This window comes from Cebus imitator, unplaced genomic scaffold, assembly GCF_001604975.1.
Source record: "Cebus imitator isolate Cc_AM_T3 unplaced genomic scaffold, Cebus_imitator-1.0 Scaffold240, whole genome shotgun sequence".
Lineage (NCBI taxonomy): Eukaryota > Metazoa > Chordata > Mammalia > Primates > Cebidae > Cebus > Cebus imitator.
The window spans coordinates 1,008,774-1,032,975 of NW_016107555.1; the positions used below are offsets into that span (position 1 = coordinate 1,008,774).

Here is a 24,202-nt window from a genome sequence, read left to right on the forward strand (position 1 = left end):
CTGTAACCTCTGCCTCGCAGGTTCAAGTGAATCTCATGCCTCAGCCTCCTGAGTAGCTGGGACTATAGGCATGTACCACCACGTTCAGCTGATTTTTGTATTTTTAGTAGAGATGGGATTTCACCATGTTGGCCAGGCCGGTCTTGAACTCCTGAACTTAAGTGATCTGCTCCCCTCGGCCTCCCAAAGTGCTGAGATTACAGGCGTGAGCCACTGCACCTGGCCTAAGCTTCTAACTTATTGTCATGATATGGTCATATATCCTCTCAATAATTTTTTAATCTTTGAAGCTTCTCTAGTTATGTTCTTTTCACTCCCAATATTGTCTTTTTAAATCAGAATTTGTCAACCGTATGGTTCTTTTCAAAGAACCAACTTTTGACATTGCTGATTGCATGTATTTTAGATTTGTTTTCTGTTTCGTGAATTCCATTTTTATGCTGTTTTCCTACTTTCTACATTCTTTGAGTTTATTCTGTGTTCCTTTTTCTAATTTCTTAAGCGGGAGGATTGGTTCATTAATGTTTAGCTTTCCCTTTTTTCTATATGAGCATTTGGATGAACAATTCCTTTCTAAATATGTTTTAGCATACGTTCCATGTGTTTTAACATGTAGCACTTTGATTATCCTTCAGTTCACAATATTTTTTAACCTCCATTATGATTTCTTTTTTGAGTTGTTTAAAATGGATTTCTTTTTTTTTTAATTTTACTTTAAGTTCTGGGATACATACGTAGAATGTGCAGGTTTGTTACATAGGTATACATGTGCCATGGTGGTTTGCTGCGTCTATCAGCCCATCTCTAGGTTTTAAGCTCCGCATGCATTAGTTATTTGTCCTAATGCTCTTCCTCCCCTTGCCTCCATCCCCTGACAGGCTCTGGTGTGTGATGTTTCCCTCCCTGTGTTCATGTGTTTCATTGTTCAACACCCACATATGAGTGAGAACATGTGGTGTTTGGCTTTCTGTTCCCGTGTTAATTTGCTGAGAATGATGGTTTCCAGCTTCATCCATGTCTTTGCCAAGGACATGAATACATTCTTTTTTATGGCTGCATAGTATTCCGTGGTGTATATGTGCCACATTTTCTTTATCCGGTCTGTCATTGATGGGCATATGCATTGGTTCCAAGTCTAAAATGCGTTTCTTAATTTCCAAATATATAGGCATTTTTCTGGGATCTTTTTGTTACTGATTTCTAATTTAAGTTTTGATTTCTAGTTAACTTCATCGTTATTTGGACAATATGATTTATATGATGCTAGCACTTTTGAATTTTTTGAGACCCAGCATTGGTTCCAGCAAATATGGAACATGGAATATTTTCCATTTTGTGGGTGCCATGTTCTAAGTGCTTGTCGGATTGGATCAAGTTTGTTAATCAAGTTGTTCAGATTTTCCTGATTTTAGTTTTAGTTTGGCCTATACTGAAAAAGTCTCCTAAAAATCTCCCTTTTTCATGGTGGATTTGTTCAGTTTCTCCTGGTCTTCCGTTTAGAGCTTTACTTCATTGACTACTTCACTTCTTGGGAAATTTGTTTTCAACCTGTTCTCCTGGAATGGGAGGGAAATGCAGCTTGTTCCTTGTTCCATTTGTCAAGTGGCCAGTTCAAGAAAGGTTGGACTCACATCTGTCATTTCCATCAGCAGTGAGCTGTGGAGTGTGTTCAGTTACCTTAGCTGGAGTCATGGCTGCACATTTAGGACTCTGGCTTTGCTCGAGCTGTTCCCCCGCGCAGAATGCCTTTCACCTCTCTCTTTTCTCTGCCCCTTGTTCACCTGGTGAACTCTTTCTCTTTCCAGCCCTGCTCAAAGGTTACCTCCTATTACGATTATTTGTTTCCGCTTCTGCCTCCTCCAGTATCACAGGGCTGGCACAGACCAAGTGGTCAACAAGTATTTATTGGACTGAAATAGTTTCTGCTCTTAAGGGACCCTTTTCTATGAATTATTCTCCCCTGCTCCCAATCAAATCTAGCCCTTAAAATTTTAAAAACTGGGGTGAAATTTCAGATAACATAAAATTAACCATTTTAAAGTATACAGTTCAGTGGCATTTACCACATTCACAGCACTGTGCTGCCACCGCTACCCAATTCCAAAGTGCTCTCATCTTCCCCAGGTGAAGCCCTGTACCCACGGCCCAGGCAGTCTCTCCCTGTTCCCCCTCCCACAGCTCCTGGCAGGCACTCAGCTGCCTTCTATCTCCATGGATTTGCCTGTTCTGGATGTTTCATATAAATGGAGTCATGCAATATGTGACCTTTTGTGACTGGCGTCCCTCTCTCTGTGTGCAGTTTCCGAGGTTCATCCACGTTGTATCACGTGTCGGTGCTTCGTTCCTCTTCATGGTGGAATAATAGTCTGTTGTGCAGATGGACCACGTTTTGTTTATCCGTTCTTCTGCTGATTACTATTTGGGTAGTTTCCCGTCCCTGTTCCATTTTTTTCTCTCTCACTCAGCCCCATCATTCAACATTTTGCTTTTTCTGTCATGGGACAGGTTCTGGTTGAATCCAGCAGTGGAGGTAGGGATCTTCTCTTGTGACTTCTTTTTTTTTTTTAAATGGAGTCTTGCTCTTTTGCCCAGGCTGGAGTGCAGTGGCACGATCTCAGCTCACCACAACCTCTGCCTCCTGAGCTCAAGCAATTCTCCTGCCTCAGCCTCCTGAGTAGCTGGGATTACAGGCGCCCACCACCACGCCCAGCTAATTTATATATTTTTAGTAGAGATGTGGTTTTACCATGTTGGCTAGGCTGGTCTTGGACTCCTGACCTCAAGTGATCTGCCCACCTTGGCTTCCCAAAGTGCTGGGATTACAGGCGTGAGCCACTGCACCAGGTCCCTGATGACTTCTTAACCCAGAAGAGCTTCTAGGGAGGTGAAGGTGTGGGGAGCATCAACAACAGCACGACAGGCTGTGGAATGATCTTGGTGGTCAGCAAAAGGGGTAGGACATGGAGCGACTTAGCACAGAGAGCCTGAATTTCTACCCACGCATCTGATGAGGGACACCCAGACTGGGGACTCTTCGTGATCCTTAAATAACAGTCTCACTGGGCAGCTGCACCTCCCAGCCGGCCTGATGTTTTCATCCTTGCCAGGCTTTCCCTGGGGAGACAGGAGGACACTGGACTCAGCAGCAAGAAGGACGTTTGCTTGCTGGGACCATGCCCGTGATGGCTGGCATCCCCGGGGCCCTGGAGGGCGAGGCATGAGGGGCAGTGACGCAAATGCACTATCTCCTCTCGTGGTGGGACTTTGCAGACTCTCCGTCTGCTATCCTCGAGGTTTGGGAGCAGCCAAGTGTTTAATGATCTTCTGCACCAGCAATTTTAGGCTCTGGGAGCTAAAATTAGATCCTCCCTGGTGCCTCGGGGAGGATGGGCTGGCCGTGCCCATCCATCCCGTGCCGGAGTGTGGCTGGGGACAGGCTGTGTGGGAGGCGCAGGGGTGAGGCTCCGAAGCAAGAGCGGCTGGATGCTGCGTCCCTCCTGTCCCTTCAGCTGTGCCTTCCTGGGGAGAGACAGAGCCTCTGGCTGCCCTCTCTCCTCTTGAGGGTCATTATGTCTGTGCTTGATTCCCAGCTTGACAGCTTCCCAATCCTCTGGCCTCAGGCACATCGTCCTAAACTGGGCATGGTAATCCCCCATGGTGGAGTTGTGAGCTTAAGTGAACAGGAGAAGGCAGAGCACAGCTCAGGGCTTGGCGGTGGCAGAGGCTCCATGAACGCTGCTCCCTTCTTAAATCTTTGTGGAAATGTGGGAATACACTGTTTATTTATTTATTTATTTGAGACTGAGTTTTACTTTTGTTGCCCAGGCTGGAGTACAACAGTGCGATCTTGGCTCATTGCAACGTCTGCCTCCTGGGTTCAAGCGATTCTTCTGCCTCAGCCTCCTGAGTAGCTGGGATTACAGACACGCGCCACCACACCTGGCTAATTTTGTGTTTTTAGTAGAGATGGGGTTTCATCATGTTGGCCAGGCTGGTCTTGAACTCCTGACCTCAGATGATCCACCCGCCTCAGCCTCCCAAACTGCAGGGAATACAGGTGTGAGCCACTGCACCTGGCCCAGAGTTTATTTATTTATTTATTTTTAATTATTCTTTCTAAACTGCTTTACATGATCCCTTGCTTAGTGTGGGGTGGGAGGTGCAAGGAGGGAGGCGACAGTCGACTTTCCTTCCTGCAAAACCTCAGCATGGCCCAGTGGACTGGACCCCAGCAGAAATTAGCAGAACCTGGAAGTGCCAAGTGGAACCCAGGGGACCTAGAGGGACTCAACAGGACCCAGCAGGTACCAACAAAACTTAGTGTAACCCAGAGGGGCCCAGCCTTTACCATGGGTTACCTTTGACACCAAGGCTCCCCCACCCCTGCCCTTCAACATACCTGGGTACCTTTCCTTGTCACTGTGACTGTTGAGCCCGCTAATCAGTCCACATGAGAGCCCCTCCGCATCTCTCCTCCCTCTCCCGGAGGAAAAACGGCTCAACCAGGAGCAGTGCGAAGAAAGCTCTCCGGGGCTTCTATCCCCTGAAGAGCAGCTCTGTCAGGCCGGGAAAATGGTTGTATTATTCTTCTGCAGAACTTATTAGATTAGAAACTTAGTACAAACAGCCCCAGCTGCAACTGCTATACATAGTACTATCAACAAGGAAAATTTATGCTTGAAAAATAAAAAGAAGCTCGAGTGCATTAGTCAGAGTGAGGAAGTGTGCACAAAAAAAGGTTTGTTCTCCAAGTAAACAGCCACAATGGAATTGTAATCAAATTTCTTAATTATTTCTATAAATCTTGGGAACATAAAAATACACAAGGCCCTTTTTCAAAAAGTCACTGTTTACAAGTGCCTTGGATGAGAGAAGAGGTAACTGAAACAGCTCTTGCGTGACTGGAAGATTCCAGAAGGGGTGAAGCCACGATTCGGGGACTGAGAGCACATTCCCTCCTCACAGACCAGGAGCAGAGGTTGAGGGGACCATTTCTGAGGGGACACTGTGAGAGCTGCATTTAGGGCAAGTGCAGAAAGAACCTAAGACCTGGTTGGGCAGAGCTCAGCTTCTTCCAGTCAGGAGAGGCTGTGATGAGCAGGAGGCTGGTGGCCCTGGGGGGCCTGGAAACTGACAGGAGTTAGAGCTTCTTCTAGGGAGGTGGGAGGAGCTGGGCATCATTGGTGCCCAGCCCAGGCGAGGCAGAGGTGCCCTCTCAGTCCTCATCAGGCAGCGGCTTGTGGGTCTGGGGTGGACGGTTTTTCCCTGCTGTGTGTCCAAGGCAGAAGAGAGTGACCTGGCATCCAGATCCACCATTGCGCCTTTCCTTAGGATTAGGGAGCAGTTCTTTTGTAAACTATGTTTGGAAATAATTCAGAAAATTAGAAACGTAGAAACAAATGTTGTAAGTTATGTTGGCACATTGTGTGTGTGTGCGTGTGTGTGTGTGTGTGTGTGTGTGTCTGCATGTGTGTAAGGCAGAGTGCAGGAGTGGGAGGGTAGGGCACTTTGGCCCATGTGCCCAAGCACACATTTAGATGATGGCACTTTTCAGGTGTCCAGGTGTTGCCTCTTGTCCCAGTGGACACTCTGGGAAGGACAATAGACAGGGTCGTTGACATCTGGCCATGGTGCAGCTGGCAGTTTTAATGCCATGGACCCTGTGATGGAGACAGATGCGTGTCAATAACATAATATTTTTCCATGCAACAATGTCCGATACTGGAATTACTGTTCTGTTTTCTGTTCTACTACAACCTGCTTAGCTCTTCAAGAAAGCCAGATAAAGTATCTTGTTTGAACAGTTGGCCACACGCTCGCATGATAACACGATTCCATTAAAATGTTCATACCTTCAGCAGAGAGGCACCCCGCCAAATGCTCTATGTGTTGTATTAAGCCATAAGCAGAATTAAAGTGCGGAATCCCAGCCTTTCCAAATTGTGCTTTCCTTTACAATGGATGAGTGCAGGAGTTGTGTGGTGTGGTTGGCGGGGGAGGGCGTGCATGCTGGGAAGGGGCAGGCGACTGCACTGTTAAACCCCAGGTCCGAATCCTGCATCCACCCCAGCTGCTTGAAGTGGGGTGTCCGCTGGGGTCAAACCCTCAGTCCATGAAACACTGCCCTGATGCAAAGCCCTGTCCCTGGCTGGGACTTCTCCTCTCCTGTCTAGGCAGTCCTCAGCCGAGCAGAGCAGGTGCACAAGCACGCACGTCCTTTCAGCCCCCAGGTATTTGCAGGTCCTGGACTGACAGGCTTTGCCTGAAGCTCTGTGGGTTTCAGACAGGCTCTTTCCTGCCGATTTACACTGTAACTTCACAAATAAGCCATTTTCATTGTCATTGATGTTGTCAGTGGTCCCCACACTTTTCCAAATCATCTCTAGATAAACTCTGAAGTGGTTCAGGAAAGCTGCTCCCCTGAGGGAGGGCAGCCTGAAGCTGCTGCAGCTCCCACCACCTGGCCTTGGGGGCCTGCACCTCGCTTGGGCTATTCCGACCTCAGATTCCTCCTGTTTGGTAATGGGGGTGGAGCGGGTAGATGCCTCTTTTTCATGTTAAAACAATGGACTCTTTTGTAATGTGATGAGCTGCCCCTGCTGCATTTTGTCACATCGGTTTTGCAGCAGGGACTCTCTTAAAGTGAGCCGCGCTTGTCACTGCAGCTAGAGCTCTCTGTCCGAGCAGGAGGAGCAGTGTGAAGGTGAAACTAAAGGGAAGAAGATCCCAAACTCAAGGCATTCTGAGCTCTGTGGGAACTAAAAGCCCTGGGAGGCTGGCCTGGTTGAGGGAGAGGCAGCCTGCTAACTCCTTCCACTTTGCTCTCTGTGCAGAGGGAGGGACCTTTTCCAAGGGAACAGTGCTCTTATGTTCTGGAAGACTTCTGTACTGAGCACACAGGGTGGTTCATAGGGTATCCTCAGGCCTCGAAGTCAGAGGCCTACAGATGCTAAAGTCCAGCTGCTCTTTGAGTCTAGATGCTTGCCCCAGCTCCAGCTGCTTCTGATTCTCCAGCTCATTAGCACATTTTCCTGGTTGGCCTGGGTTAGCCATTGGGATAGACAGACCTTGAGGGCATAGGAGCACTCATGGTTTCTACTCTGGATCCTTCCATAGCATATTTAATCAAGACATTTTTGCAAGAGTAGATGAATTGGGAGTCAGTAAAGTGATGACAATGTGGATTGTAGCAACGGTCAGGCCACCCCCTGGCAGTGCCATCTTGAACAGGCTGTCTGACTGGTGTCCACAGGAGAGATTGTTATGGACCAGGTCTGGAAGTGGCATGCTTCATTTACGCCACTTTCCACTGGGCAGGAGTGAGTCACAAGGGCAATAGACCATGCCCCTCCCCCACACAAGGCCCCTCCTACACACCAAGACTCCTTCCCACAGAGGCCCCTCCCACACACTGAAGCCCCTCCTGCACATCAAGACTTATATGCGGAGGCCCCTCCCACACATCAAAGCTCCTCCCACATGCCAAGGCTCCTCCCCACACAGTGAGGCCCCTCCCATACACAGATCCCACTCTCACACACGGAGCCTCCTTCCCCACACAGAGGCTCCATCCGCATACTGAAGCCCCTCCCGCACACTGAGGCTCTTAGATACTGAGGACCCTCTAACACATCAAAGCCCCTCCCACATGCCAAGGCTTTTCCCCACACACTGAGGCCCCTCCCACACACCAATTCCCCTCCCACACACTGAGGCCCCTTTCCCACACAGATGCTTTGCCCACGCAGAAGCCGGTACCACACATCGGGGTACCTTCCACACACTGAGGCTTCTTCCAACACATCAAAGCCCTGTCCATATACCAGTGCTCCTCCCCCAACAGAGGACTCTCCCACACACTGAAGCCTGTCTCACACACAGAAGTTTCTCCCACACAGAGGCCCCTCCCATACACTGCAATCTCCAATGCATGGAACTCTCCCCATACAGAGGTCCCTCCCACACTGTGAGACTCCTCCCACACACTGAAGCCCCTCCCACACATTGAGGTACTTCTCACACACTGAGGCCTCCTTCAACACATCAAAACTCCTCCCATACACTGTGCCCCTTCCCACACACTGAGGCTCCTCCCACATACTGAGGCTCCTCCCACACAAGGCTCCTCCCACACACTGAGCCCCTTTCCACACACTGAGGGGAGGCTCCTTCCCACACACTGAGACCTCCTTCAACACGTCAAAGCCCCCCCCCACATGCCAAGGCCCCTCCCACACATTGACCTGTCTCTCTTCCAGAGAAGTCCCTCCTGAGGAAAAGGCTTGAACACTTAAAAGAACAAGGAGGTCTGTCCTTTTGTTCCTCTGTCTGTGCCCAGGGCTGCCAGAACTGGTGCAGAGTGTAGGGCCACAGGAGGGATCTCTGCTTCTCCTCACCATGCTTTATCTCTGCCACTATTTTTAAAAGGGTTTTTAAAAGGATTTGTGAACAGTTATCCCCTGTTTGTCCCTGCCCTGATTGATATTTCTAGTGACTATTACTTGCCTACCAAATGGAGGCTCAGCGTTTGTAATTAGGCTGGCAAATTCTACCTGACATGTTCGGCTCTGTGTTGGGGCAGGGAGGGAGCACGTGTTAATGGTGTTGAACTAAGCCACACCCCTCCCCCAGCCTGTTGATTAACCCCAGGTTCACTAATCAATGAAGTCTAACTGTTTCTCTTTGCATTTACATCCTGGCTTGACTCTTAGCCAAGGGCTGAGGGCTTTGGTTCCAAAACATTTTCTATGCCCAGAGAAGATGCCTCTCTGTCTTGATCTTGCAGACGGAACTCTCTCCCGGAATGGGTAGGGTGGGCATTCCGTAAAGAGCCAGAGGGAGAAGGGAGCTTGTGGAGTAGCCAGGCTGCAGAGAGCTTCCTGTTGCTGTTCTGGAGAATGAAGCCACAGTCTCCTTTATAAGAAGTCTGCCATAATTCAGCCGAACACAACATGGTATCAAGAAGCCACAACCTCAGGGATTTCCTTCATTTTCTGTTCTTTTAATCTTTACAAAACTCTATTGGATTGGAAGCATCCATTCTCAGCCACAGCAGGTGGCTTGGCAGTGGCTGTGGAGGAGCTGTCCAGGATGCTGGCTGCCTGAACCAGGGAACAGCCCAGGATTCATGAATACTTTCTGGCACGATTGGTGCCCTAAGTGAGGAACACCCATACCAGCATCCTAGGATGTCTTCCTGACCAAGGCGAAGCACCTCTGCGCCCCTCTGTGGCCACTGCTCCCAAATACATGGAAGGACAAATGATGAGGAGGGTTGTGCCTTGTCCGCAGCAGGTGCTCAATGACTTCACTTAGAAAAATGGCTGCTAATAACAATTCAAAAGAGTTATAGATCAGTCATGAGCATCTATGCATGAAATAACACAGGAACCCACCTTTATAAAGCAGGAACTGTGAGAGAAACCAGGAGACACAGAGAAAACACACTAATAATGGAAAAATTTAATGTACCACATTCAGCACAAGGCAGATCAAGTGGAAAGAAACATAACAGTAGAATCAAGAAGGTAGGTATTGTGAAGAGAGATATATATCTTTATATATATGTATACATTTATGCCACAATAATATAGAATATGCCTTTTTCTCAGGTGTACATGGAACATTTACAAAAAGTTACATATCAGGACACGAAGAAGATTTCAGTAAGTTCTATAAGGTAGAAACATTATAAACAATGCTTTCTAACCACAGTGCACTAAAACTGGACATTATTAACAAAGGCAAAAAATGAAAAGACCCTATCGTCTAGAAATAAAAAGCAACCTATTCACTCTTAGATGAAATGGGGAAGGCAAGTTAAAAGTTAGAAAATAATTGTAATGAAAATGCTACCTACCAGAATTGATGAGATACATTTAAAGCAGTGATCAGAGGGAAATTCATATCCCTAAACACTTTTAATAAAAATGCAAAAATGAGGCCAGGTGCAGTGGCTCACGCCTGTAATCCCAGCACTTTGGGAGGCCGAGGCAGGTGGATCACGAGGTCAGAAGATCGAGACCATCCTGGTCAACATGGTGAAACCCTGTCTCTACTAAAAATACAAAAATAGCTGGGTGTAGTGGTGGGTGCCTGTAATCCCAGCTACTCAGGAGGCTGAGGCAGAAGAATTGCTTGAACCCGGGAGTTGGAGGTTGCGGTGAGCGGAGATCACACCATTGGATTCCAGCCTGGGCAACAAGAGCGAAACTCCGTCTCAAAAAAAAAAAAATACAAAAATGAAAATAAGTGAACTAAGTTCTTAGCCCAAAAAGCTAGGTAAAGAAGCACAAGGTAAACCAAAAGAAAGCACAAGAAAGATAATAGTAAGGATAAAAGCAGAAAATAATAAGGTAGAGAATGAAAGAACAGTAGAACTGATTAGCAGTCCTAAATACGGATTTTTAAAATATTTAAAAATGAATGAAACACTTGCTAGCATAAAAAATGGAGAGAAAGCACAAATATATGAAATAAATGACAAAAGAGACATAACTGTTGACAAAGAAGAAATTTTTATGAGATTAGGCTAGGTGCAGTGGCTTACATCTGTAATCCTAGCACTTTGGGAAGCTGAGGTAGGTGGATGACCTGATGTCAGGAGTTTGAGATTACCCTGGTCAACATGGTGAAACCCCATCTCTACTACAACTATAAAAATTAGCTGGGTGTGATGTCACGTTCCTGTAATCCCAGCTACTTGGGAGGCTGAGGCAGGAGCAGTGCTTGAACTCAAGAGACTAACGTTGCATTAAGCCGAGATCATGTCATTCATTGCACTCCAGCCTCGGTAACAAGAGTGAAACTCCGTCTCAAAAAAAAAGAGATTATTTTATAGACTTCTTAAAAAATAATATGAAAACAGTACCAATTTGCTCTAGGAAGCCTAAAGCTTAAATAAACCAATTTCCATAAAAGATCTAGAAAAAATCCTGAAGGAACTACCCCAAAACATCATCAGACCTTTTTTTTTTTTAAGTCAAGGTCTCACTCTGTCACTCAGGCTGAAGTGCAGTGGTTTAATCATGGCTTACTGCAGCCTCCATCTCCCAGGCTCAAGCCAAACTCCTACCTCAGCCTCCCAAGTAGGTGGACTACAAGTATGTGGCACCACACTTGGCTAATTTTTGTATTTTTTATGGAGACAGGGATTCACCATGTTGCCCATGCTTGTCTTGAACATGGGGCTCAAGCAATGCACCTGTCTTGGCCTCCCAAAGTGCTGGGATTACAGATGTGAGCCACCACACCTGGTTCAAACTTTCAAAGACCAGATAGTCTCCATTCTTTATTAATTGGTTTAGAGAATTGAAAATAAAGGAATGTGTTTTAAGTCTTTCTTGAAATTAAGTACTACATTGACACCTGAATCTGAAAAGGGAACTACAAAAATGAAATTACAGGCAATATCACTTATAATCTTATAAATATTGAAGTAAAAGTGATAAATTATTCATAAACCAACCAGTACCACAATAAGAAATCAATGGACCATGACCAAGTGATGTCTTTTCCCCAGGAATGCAAGGTTGGTTCAACATGAGGAAATCTATTAATATGACATATTAATAGATCTAGGGAAAAAATCATGATTATCTCTGTAAATATTGAAAAGCCTTTGAAAAAACTCAGTACAGATTTCTGATATATCATTGAAGAAAATAGGAATAAGTAGATACTTTTTTAACCTGATAAAATATTTGAATCCCAAAGTCGTGATGCCTGTTGTTGGTAAAATGCTAGAGGCATTTCCACTAAAAGACCAGGATCAAGGCAAGGATATTCATTATGTCTACTACTATCCCACAATTGTACTGGAGGTATTAGCAATTAGATAAGAGAAATCTTGGCATGGATGTTAGAAAGTAAGAACCAGAACTATCTGAGTTTTCACATATATGGTAGTATACTGGGACAACCCTAGAGAATCAATGATAAAAGTAAATTAAACAATAAAAGAAGTCATTATACCAGCAGGGAAAAGTTAACATACCAAACTTATTAGCTTTCTTATACATAATTAAGAACCAGTTTGAGGATGCAATAGCAACAAAGAAAATAAGATATTTAGGAATAAACTAAGAAAGATACGGGCAAAGCCTTGATAAGAAATATTTTTAAGCTCTTCTGAAAGACGTAAAAGTAGTCTTGAACAAACAGAAAGACATCCCTTGATCTTGGATGGGTTGATTTAACATAATAAAAAAGACAGTTTGTCCCAAGTTTAATATATGAATTTAACACAATCCCAGTGAAAATATCAGTAAGTTTTCTTATGGAGCTAGACAATTGATACTTAAGTTCATATGAAAAAACAAATATGCAGTAACCACAATAACCCTGAAAATGAAGAACTACTGGGAGGAATAGCTCTACAAAACATTGAAATGAACTATAAAGCCTCTGTAATTAAAACAGTGCAGTGAAATTGATGCATGAATACTCAAAATAGCAGTGGAATTGAGTAGAAAGCCTTGAAATATACCCAAGAACATATGGAAATTTAGTATATGACAAAGGTGGTGTCTCAAATCACTGGAGCAGAGATTACCTTTTCAATACATGGTGCCAGGATGACCCGGCAGCCTTTGGAAGAAGATAAAATTAATGCATTCCTTCCAGTATATACAAGAATAAATTCCAAATGGATTGATATCTAAATATAAAAGGTGAAATCATAAAAGTACTAGAAGTGGCTGAGCGCAGTGGCTCAGGCCTGTAATCCTAGCACTTTGGGAGGCCAAGGCAGGAGGTTAGCTTGAGCCCAGGAGTTCAAGATTAGCCTGGACAACATGGCAAAATGCCATCTCTACTAAAAATACAAAAACTCAGGTGCGAGGATCACCTGAGCCTGGGGAGTTTGAGGTTGCAGTGAGCCATGATCATGCGACTGCACTCTGGTTGACAGAGTGACACCCCATCTCAGGAAAAACAAAAAAAGCACTAGAAGAAAACATGAGTGAGTTTCTACATAACATGGATGTAAGGAAAGGTTTTCTAACAATGACTCAAAATCCAGATGTAGTTAAAGAAAACACTGGCAAGTTTGATTACAAATACCAAACACTTTTGATGTGGAAAAAAAAAAAAAAAAAAGAAAAGAAAAAGGCCACCATAAGCACAGTCAAAATGCAAATGACTTCGTAGGAGAAAGTATTTGCAACATATATCAGAAGGGTTAATATCCCCGATGTCTAAAGAACTGTTAACATTGAGGAAGGGTTACCTGATAGAACAAAAGGGCACAAGACACGAAAGATGATTCACATCAAGGATATTCAAATGGCCTTTAAGCAAATGAAACGTTGTTCAACTTCGCTCATAATTAGAGAAATGGAAATGGCTTTGGGCTGTCATTTTTAATCTGTCAGATTGGCAAACATGAGAAAGCTGGGCCGTGAGGAGATAAGCAATCCCACAGGTCGCTGGAGGACCTCAGATGGGTAGAACCCTTTTGAAGGGAAGCGTGGCAATTGTGTTTGTCTGCTTTGCATTGCTATAAAGGAATGCCTGCGGCTGGCTAATTTATAAAGAAAAGAGGTGTGATTTGGCTCACAGTTCTGGAGGCTGTACAGGAAGCGTGGTGTCAGCATCTGCTTCTGGTAAGACCTTTTAATCATGGCAGAAGGGAACGGGAGCTGGCGTGCTCCATAGCGAGAGGGGGAGCAAGAGAAAGAGGAGGAGGTGCCCTGTACCTTTTAACAACCAGCTCTCCTGTGAATCCATTACCGAAGGGAGGGGCCAAGCCTTTTATGAGGGATCCGTCCCAGTGACCCGAACAACTCCCACCAGGCCCCAGCTGCAACTTGGGGACCACATTTCAACATGAGATTTGGAGGGGACAGATATTCAAACCATATCAGCAATATCTATCATAACTGCCTGTACATGTACATTCTGACCCAGAAATCCCACTTCTGGGAATTCACTCTTGAAGATATAGCTCAAAAGTATGAAAATACCCACACACAAGGTTATTCACTACAGCAGTACTTGCAATTCCAAAATGCTGGGAACAGCCTGAATGTCCAAACACAGTGGGGTGGTTGAATAACTATTGCATAATACACAGTACCTGGCACAGTGGAGTACTATGCAACTGTGAAAAAGAAAGAGGAAGGTTTCTATGAACTGGCATGGGTTGTATCCCAGGATATATGGGTATGTGACAAAGGCAAAGTGCGAAAGAGCATCTGTGGGTGGGAGTAGGGAGTGAAGGCAGGTGAACATGACAGTTCTTGGTATAGTGCTGGTGAGAGTTGCACACTCCATGCTTTCTTAAAACTCGTCAGACTGCACACCTATAGTGAGTAGATTTATGATATGAAAATTGTGCCTAAACAAAGATGTTAAAAGAACATCTTTATTATGCCACTGTTTTATATTAAAGAAAGTAAAATAAATTTATCCATAATAGCCAAGATTTGGAAGGAACCTAAGTGTCTACCAACTAACAGGTGAATGGATAAAGAAAACATGGTACATTTACACAGTGGTATACTATTTGGCCATAAGAAGAGTGAGATCCTCTCCTTTGCAAAAAACAACGTGGATGGAACTGGAGGCCATTGTGTTAAGTGAAATAAACCAGGCACAGAAAGAGAAACTCTTCATGTTCTCGTTTATTCTTGGGAACTCAAAACAATTGAATGCATAGGGATAGAGAGAAGAAGCATGGTTACCAGAAGCTGGGGAGGACAGTGGGAGCATTGGGGCTGGTTAATGGGTACAAAAATGTAGTTAGAAAGAATGAATGAGACCTAGTATTTGCTAACACAGTAGGGTGTCTGTGGTCTATAATAATTTAATTGCAATTTAAAAGTAACTAAAAGAGTATAATTGGATTGTTTGTAACACCAAGGATAAATGCTTCGGGTGAGGGACACTCCATTTATCCTGTTGTGATTATTACACACTGCATGCCCGTATCAGAATATCTTGTGTACCCCATGTATATATACCTACTATGTACCCAGAAAAATTAAAAATGAAAAAAATTAAAGTAAAATACGAAAATATACACATATCTGTGTTGTTGAGTAAGAAAGAAATATAGGAAAGGAGAGTTAGAATCTAATGAGACCGATTACTGATGGGGTTGTCGGGAGCAGGGTTGAAGGATGGGAGGATGGGAAGGAGACAGGAGTCAGAGAGTGGGATTTCTCTGAGTGTATCTGTTGGTGTGCTTTTGACATTAATCATCTTGTCAGTATTTCAGACTACAAAACAAAAATCATCGAGGGCTAGAGATGAAGCCGAACGTGGAATAAAAACAGAAACAAACGAAAGCAGCTGTATTTCAAATGGATACAGAGCCATGTTGAAAGTTGAGGGAGCTCCCCAGCAACGTTTGGGCTTTGTATTTTGACCATATACCACCAGGCTAATAAGAGAAAACAACTGTAAAAAACATACATATGACTACTCTAGTAGGGTTTGTTTTTTAAAGTGATGTGGATTAGCAGTTCTGAAATGATTTATATTCAAGATTGAAGAAAGATGAAAATATATTGTGAGTAATGGCAGCCATTTTTTCCCCTAAATCGGTGAAGGGAGTTACACATATGGGAAGGCAGAAGGCTTTAATTAGTCCTATGGTGTTGGGTTGGAGTTTGGGATATCAGTATGGACACATACATACACACAGAGTTCTGGAAATAAGTGCATGTATTAATGTAAGCTGTCTGCTAAGATAGCCTAGAAGCAATCATGTCTCAGTAGTGAACCTGGTACCCTGATCTTTTTTCCTAAATAACGTCTCCACTAAATGGTAGCAGGGCAATATGGCTAATTCTAGGGTTAGAGCAGAGACAGTACAAATGAGCCTGGAAAAATTTGGGCCAGAAAGTAAGGAAGAGCTCATACACTCATGGAGATGTGGCAAAAGACACAGAGCTGCTGGGTGCGGTGGCTCACACCTGTAATCCCAGCACTTTGGGAGGCTGAGGCGGGTGAATCACCTGAGGTCAGGAGTTCAAGACCAGCCTGACCAACAGGTGAAACCCCGACTCTACTAATAATACAAAAAAATTAGCTGGGCATGGAGGTGGGCACCTATAATCCCAGCTACTCAGGAGGCTGAGGCAGGAGAATTGCTTGAACCCAGGAGGTGGAGGTTGCAGTGAGCCGAGATCATGCCATTGCACTCCAGCCTGGGCGACAGGAGCAAAACTCTGCCCCAAAAATAAAAAAAAGACACAGAGCCAGGTACCTGCTGGTCAGACCTGTAATAACTGAGCATCAAAATTAACATAAATAAGTGGAAAAGAAGGCAGAGTGTTTCTTATTGTAGATTGACAATGCAGAAGGAATTTACGTAGTCCCAGCACATCTCCCCACAAAATTCTTACTGATTTCAAAGGGGGAATTACAATTTTACAATGAAGAAATATAGCAGATACTACCTGAATCAAGCGATCAAAAGACACTGTGAATACCCAGACAAATGGACAGCTGTGGCTCTGGCTTGAAGCACGGAGGCCCTGCCATCATTTCTGTGATATTCCTGCCCAAAATGTACAACCTGAATCTAATTATGAGGAAACATTAGACAAACCCAAACTGAGTGACGTCTACAAAATAATTGGCCTTTACTCTAAGAAAAATGTCAAGGTCATGAAAGAACAGTTCCAGATTAAAGAAAACTAAAGAGACAGAAAAACTGGATGTTTGCGTCATGCTGGACCCGATCCCGGACCAGGCGAGCTTGTGTTCTTTTCTTTGGCTCTCAAGGGCACGATAGGACACTTGGTGAAATTTGAAGGACTGTGGATTAGATAATATGTTTTGTGTCAGTGTTAATGTTCTGAATTTTAAGAAACACACAATGAAGAGGTAAAGGGGCATTGTGGCTTTGTCTTGCTCTGAAACAGTTCAGAAAACATTGTGTATGTAGGGATATATTTGTGTGCATGTCTGTAGGGACAGTGAGAGAGACTGAAGGGTAAAGAGAGCAAATGAGATGTCAACATTGGGGGAATCTGGGTGAAGGATAAACAAAAATTACTTGTACCGTTTTTTTTTTTTTTTTTTTTTTGAATGGAGTCCCACACTGTTGCCCAGGCTGGAGTGCAGTGGTGCGATCTCAACTCACTGCAGTCTCTGCCTCCTGAGTTCAAGCAGTTTTCCTGCCTCAGCCTCCTGAGTAGCTGGGACTACAGGTGTGTGCCACCACGCCCAGCTAATTTTTTTGTATTTCTAGTAGAGACGGGGTTTCACCATCTTGGCCAGAATGGTCTCGATCTCCTGACCTCGTGATCAGCCCACCTCGGCCTCCCAAAGTGCTGGGATTACAGGCGTGAGACACTGCACCCGGCCTACTTGTACTATTTTTGCCAATTTTCTGTGTCTTGAAGTGTTTCAGAATAAAAATCTATTAAAAAGTGGGATAGTATAATATCCTTCTTAGTAGTGATAAGGATTAAATGAGATAATACCCAGCTAGTACTGGGACCTGGACATAGGAATCATGAAAGAAACGATAACTTTGATGATCAGGAATGATGCTGGCTTGATGCTGGCTCTGAGTTGACCTGTTAAAAATGTCCCTTTCTTATTGGGGGATGATAGATAGCAGCCTCCTTCATGGCAGGATCCCTGAGCTGAGAATTTGGTAACTTGGGTTCCCATCATCCCTGACACCCACCTGCTATGTGACTGCAAGTTGGCAGTCATTCAAGTTTCATTTTTTGGCGGGGGGTACCTTCTTCTTAGGCCTAATTTTGAATGAGTTTTATTCATTCATTATTTAATGTATTCACTCATTAACATCATTTATTGAAAATTATGTGCCAGGCACTATTCCTTTCAATAAGCCAGCTCCACAGGGAATGAATGCTGTAGTTTAGGGGAGAGAAATATGCACCACGGTAGCAATATAGAGAAACATGCACAGCCACGTACATACTTCCTGGTGAGGTGCAGTTCAGGAGTCTTCCTGGCAGGTGGTGGGGTGTAATTCAGGAGTGTTCTGGTGGGTAAAATTCAAAGTCTTCCTAGTAAGGGGTGATTCAGAGTCTCCCTGGGAAGTCAGTGCTCACACGGTCTGAGAGAAGGGCTAGAGGTGCCCACCTGTGATGGGAGGAATATAGGATGGACAGTGAGGCCCTGCTGGTCACTGTCCTGAGAGTATGAGAGAGTGGCTGGGACATAGGACAGGGTGGGCGCTGGGGCATTTGAACCAAGATTGAAAATGACGCAGGTTTGTAGAGAGGAATATGGGCTCGGGAAGCAGTCCCAAGCTCAAGAATCCTGACCAGTGCCAGCCTGCAGAGTTTTAACTGGTTTATGGCAAAATATAAGAAATGAAGACGGTGGTGTCTGATACTCATTGGGAAGGACTGCCAACTGCTCTTTCTCGGGAAGAACTACTTTTATGCCTGAGCTCATTTTTTAACATAAAATACACATTCTTTTATGAAATTATATTGAAAGCAGATGGCAATTTTTTTTAACATCCTTACTTAGCAAAATAAAAAGTTGCCAGTCCTATATTTGTCTCCCCATTAAATTTTTAAATACTGGATTATAAAACCTAAACAGCTGGGAACTTAAGCATTCTAGACTTCCTGAATGAAGTTTCATGGTAATTTCTGGTTTAAAAAATGTATTTAAAAAAATGTATATAATATTTTTAACATACATGAAATTATAGAGAATAAGAGGTACATCGGTTCACCTGCCCTCTGGATTTCAGAAAAGTGCATACTCCCTGGTACCAACCTTCATTATTTTTGCATTTTCATTTTCACTGATGATTTGTTTACCCACCCTTTCCCCCTCCAGCCCATTAGAGTGGGACCTGGCTTGAGGCCAGGCCTGTGTTTGCATGCAATTATTTTGATAGAGCTTTTTGGGAGCTCCTTCTTGGAGACAGCTCTTTCGATGCAGCAATATTTGTGTGCATGTCTGTAGGGAGGGTGAGAGAGAGAGAGAGACTGAAGGGTAAAGAGAGCAAATGAGGTGTTCTCCTTCAGCCTCACTTAATTATTGTTGCCTATGCACAAAGTTGTACACAAAATACTTTCTGTGTAGTTTTTAACAGGAGAACACTGGAGAAAGCCTAAATGTCCATCAGAAAAAGCAAGGTTAAATGATGTGTGCCACACAGAGATTGGGAAATACCATGCAGCAACGAACAAGAACAAGTTACATCTGTAATGCTGGCATTGAGTGAGGTCCATGACGTATCGCTAAGTGAAAAAAATGAAGCCGTACAAGAGCACATTAAAAACTACACGTGAATATCCAGAAACTACAACGAACTCAACCAAATTAGCTAGAAAATCCCATCAGAAAGTGGGCTAAGAACATGAATAGATAGTTCTCAAAAGAATGTATAGAAATGGCCAACAAACATATGAAGAAGTGCTCAGCATCACTAATGATCAGGGAAATGCAAATCAAAGCCACACTGTGATACCACCCTACTCCTCCAAGAATGGCCATAATTAAAAAAAAAAAAAAGATGTTGGCGTGGATGCAGTGAAAAGGGAAGATGTCCACCTTGCTGGTGGGAATGTAAACTAGTGCAACTACTATGGAGAGCAGTGTGGAGATTCCTCAGAGAACTAAAAGTAGGACCACCACGTGATTCAGCACTCCCACTACTGAGTATCTATCCAGAGGAAGAGAAGTCATTGTACGAAAACTTGCACACTCATGTTTATGGCAGCACAATTTGCAAATGCAAAAAGGTGGAACCAACCCAAATGCCCATCAGTCAAAGAGTGGATAAAGAAACTGTGGTGTGTTCATATATATTATATATATACACACATATATATGCATACACACATGTGTACATATACATCTTTATATATATGTTGGAACACTACTCAGCCATAAAAAGGAATGAATTAATGGCATTTGCAGTAACCTGGAGGGGATGGGAGACTATTATTCTAAGTGAAGTGACTCAGGAGTGGAAAACCAAACATCGTTATGTTCTCACTGATGAGCGGAAGCTAAGCTATGAGGATGCAAAGGCATAAGAATGACACAGTGAACTTTGGGGACTCGGGGGGAAAGGGTGAGAAGGGGGTGAGGGGTAAAAGAATGCAAGTTGGGCTCAGTGTATACTACTTGGGAGATGTAAAAATCTCACCACCAAAGAATTTATGTAACCAAATACCACCTGTTCCCCCAAAAACCTATGGAAATAAAAACTTAAAAAAAAAATCAAGCCATAAAAGAGCACATTAAAAACTACACATGTGAATAGATATATGTCTATCTATATATATCTGTATGTGTAATACATGTGTATATGTATTACATGTAACATATAATGATGTACTGTATGTAATGATTCATATATATGTACAAAACAACCATGACATAATATAAATGTACATATAACTTTTTCAAACACATAGAGAAAGCTCTGGAAAAACAGGCAGAGGTGGTTGACTGTGATTACTTCTGAAAAGGAGACTGAGATGAGTAGGGGAGGGGAATTTCAATTTTTACTTGTTGTGCTTCCAACTGTTTGAGTGCTGTTTCTTTTTTTAACAAGAAGTATATTACTTTTGTAATTTAAAAAATAGAAAGAAAAGACAAACATAGTAAGCCCAATGTTCAAGTCATAAAACACACATCCTCAATCACGGGGCCATACGTGTTTTAGGGGCACGTAATGGTAATGCATTATTCTAATGCTTAGTGGGAGGCAGACTCCATTCTAAGCACCTGAAATAACCTATTTATCGCAGAAAACTACACTATGGAGGAAGTTATCCATGTTTTACACATAAGGAAATAAGCTCAGAGGGGTGAAGTTACCCACCTGAAATCACACAGCTAGTGAGTGGTATATATTTAGTTCTTTAAGGGTGAGACTTCTTCTTTTTTCTAGACAGGTACACTGGTAATTTTTTAAAACATGGATTTTAACTTCTGTTTTATTTATTTTTTTTCATACTGAGATAGTGCAGGCTGTGTTTGTAAGATTCAAGGACCATTAGGGTCTGGCATTTTGTTTGTTTATTTGGCTTTATTTGAATACAGCTCTGATTATAAGAGCCCTTGGGCATGGGAAGAGTGCCAGGAGTTTGTCATCAGTCTCTATCAGAAATAAATGATGTCGTGTTTCTATTTTAAATAAAGAGAATTACTGGGTAGGACACCCCATAGCTTTGTTCTGAATCCTAGATATGAATGGAGACTTCGTAGATTATCCTAAAGTTGCTGTTGAATTCTCTAATTCTGGATATGCATTTGCTCTGCACATGCACCATGCATAAATAGCTCCTAGAAGCCTAAGTGGTGGGTATGGCATGCCACCTTGCACCGTGTTATCAATAGTGTTGCATTTTTGAGAAGCATTGATCAGTTACTTTACAAATCATCCTTTTCTTTGAATTAGCTCTCGGGTGGCACCATCTTTTTTACACCTAAATGAACAGATTTCACAACAAAGATTTCTAAGTGCATCATTTTGTTAAACTCTTAAAACTGTTAAATTAATAAAATCAGCTTAACAGAATCTTGATTAGTTCAAAATTGCTTTAAATTTGGTCATTAAGTTTCAGGGAACGTGTAATTTTCTCCACATCTGGTACAGCTGCAAGGCGTGAGGGATGAGGACACAGCACTGTAACAAATGCAGAGGAAGGGGAGGAAACGCTTTGTCATCGACGGTTTCTGCACTGCTAGTTTGCAGCCCCCAGAAATAAGCTTCCTGGAGAGACATTAGGCCCTGCATTATTTCTCTAAGAACGTCCCCTTCCTGCAGTGAGAAGGCCAGTGCAGAACAACTGGGCATCCAGGGATCTGGGCTCACTTTCTGAGAACCCTGAGAACTCACTGAGTCATTAGACACATATTCCTCTCTGTGTGCCTCAACATCCCATCTGGGTAATGGGCTGGCTTTCTGCATATCCCCTCCGTTAGCTTGTTGGGGGCTGGGGCTGGTGGGGGAATAGTGGCGTCTTTTGCTAGGAGCTTTTGGACACATCTGGGATGCATTATTGGGATAATCACATGTCAAGATGCATTTGTCTGTCTTCTCTGCTGCCATGCTGCTGGCTCTTTGGCTCTTCTAGCTGGGACTCCAGAATCAGGTCTGTGAAACTCTGACACTGATGTCGCCTGTGTGGTAGCAGCCAGCCTCTTCCTCTGCATCTTTCTCTGTGTTGGGGGCCCAGCTTTGACAAGCTCCTCAGCTGACTTGGTGCTCTGTGGCGTCCGACTGAGCTGAGGGCCATGGCGCTTGGGATAGCATCACTTGATTCATCACTGGCAGCTGCAGAGGGGCAGGGCAGAGGGAACAGGTCAGTGCTTTACTGGCAATCCCAGTGTGAGAAGGAACTGAAGCTGGTTAGCCCAGTGAAGGAAATTCTGTAAGTGTAGAAAAGAGGGCCTGGGATGTCAAATCTGGGAATTTTTGAGTTAGATCTAGAATTTGAGTCTGGAGGCAACTTGGGTGGAACTCTCTGTGCTTGTGGCCACTGCTAGCCGTAGAGCCGAGTGCCACCTGCAGGAGCAGTGATGATGGGGGTCGGGCCCAGCCCCTCACAACCCTGCAAAGTAAGACGTGTGACCCCCATTTTACAGATGAAGGAGCGTGCCTAGCGGGATTTTGTAAGTTACACTGTGAGTCAATGACAGGGTTAGGATCTGAACCCAGGAGTGAGGAGTGACTGCAGAGTCACCAGAGGGAACAGGAAGAAGGAGAACTGGAGGATGATCTGTCTCAGGCAAGCTTTAGGCCGAGGTTCTAAGTGATGCTCAAAAGGTCTCTGCAGAGTCACTCCTTAGCTTCATTATGCAGAGAGCAGAGAGCTTGTGGCCAGGCAGCACTGGGCAGGGTCTTATCCTAGGCCTCTGACCTTACAGGCATCAAAACTCAGAGGAGACCAGTGTCTTCTGCTGGTCCTTTAAAAATAGTAATTTGGGCCTGGCACGGCAGCTCACGCCTGTAATCCCAGCACTTTGGGAGGAGGAGGAGGTGGGAGGATCACCAGAGGTCAGGAGTTCAAGACCAGAGAGATCCAAGATGGCTGATCACTAGCAGCTCAGGATTGTAGCTCCCAGTGAAAGCGCAGAGAATGAGAAGACGCCACCCTTTCAGGCGAATTTTTGTTGCTCACACACCAGGAGATTCCCAGCTGAGGAGCCCCACGGAATTGCCAGCGCGACTCTTGTGGCCAGCGAGGCGGTTTTGCCGCTGCCTTGGTACGGTGGTTCTTGGTGCAGAGTCAGAAAAGCACCATCAATCTTAATGCCACTGTTTTGTCCGGCGCAGTGGGTTGCTCAGATTTTAGCACTGGGAATCAACAAGTTGGACGTCCACTCAGAAACCCAATTATAAAGACGGTAATTATAAAAACCACGGATGGATAAATTTATAACGAAGGGAAGAAAACAGCCTAAAAAGGCTGAGAATACCCAAAATTAGAACGCCGCTCCCTCTACAGGGGATCACAGTTCCTCATCAGCAGCAGAACAAGGCCTGATGGAGAAACGAGTGTGTTCCATTAACAGAAGCAGGCTTCAAAAGGTGGATGATAAGAAACTTCTGTGAATTAAAAGAACTTGTTTTAACCCAATGCAAAGAAACTAAGAACTTTGAAAAAAGGTTTGATGAAATGTTAACAAAAATACACAATTTAGAGAGGAATATAAGTGAATTAATGGAGCTGAAAAACACAACACGAGAACTTCGCGAACTATGCACAAGTTTTAACAGCAGAATCGATCAAGCAGAAGAAAAGGTATCAGAAGTCGAAGACCAACTTAATGAAATAAAACAAGACGACAAGATTAGAGAAAAAAGGATAAAAAGGAACGAGTAAGGTCTCCAAGAAACATGGGACTATGTGAAAAGACCTAATCTACGCTTGATAGGTGTACCTGAATGTGACGAAGAGAATCAATCCAAGCTGGAATATACGCTTCAGGATATTCAGGAAAACTTTCCCAACCTAGCAAGGCAGGACAATATTCAATTCCAGGTAATACAGAGAACACCACAAAGATATTCCTCAAGAAGATCAACCTCAAGGCACATAATTGCCAGATTCACCAGGGTTGAAATGAAGGAGAAAATACTGAGGGCAGCCAGAGAGAAAGGTCAGGTTACCCATAAAGGAAAGCCTATCGGACTCACAACAGATCTCTCAGCAGAAACCCTACAAGCCAGAAGAGAGTGGGGGCCAATATTCAACATCCTTAAAGAAAAGAACTTTCAACCCAGAAT

At 44.0% G+C, this 24,202-nt stretch overlaps 1 protein-coding gene across 14 annotated transcripts in view; it reads left to right on the top strand.

Moving 5' to 3' along the window:
• Positions 1–24,202, top strand: part of CAMTA1 (calmodulin binding transcription activator 1) — a 963,406-nt gene that overhangs the window by 384,562 nt on the left and 554,642 nt on the right. The window lies entirely within an intron of this gene.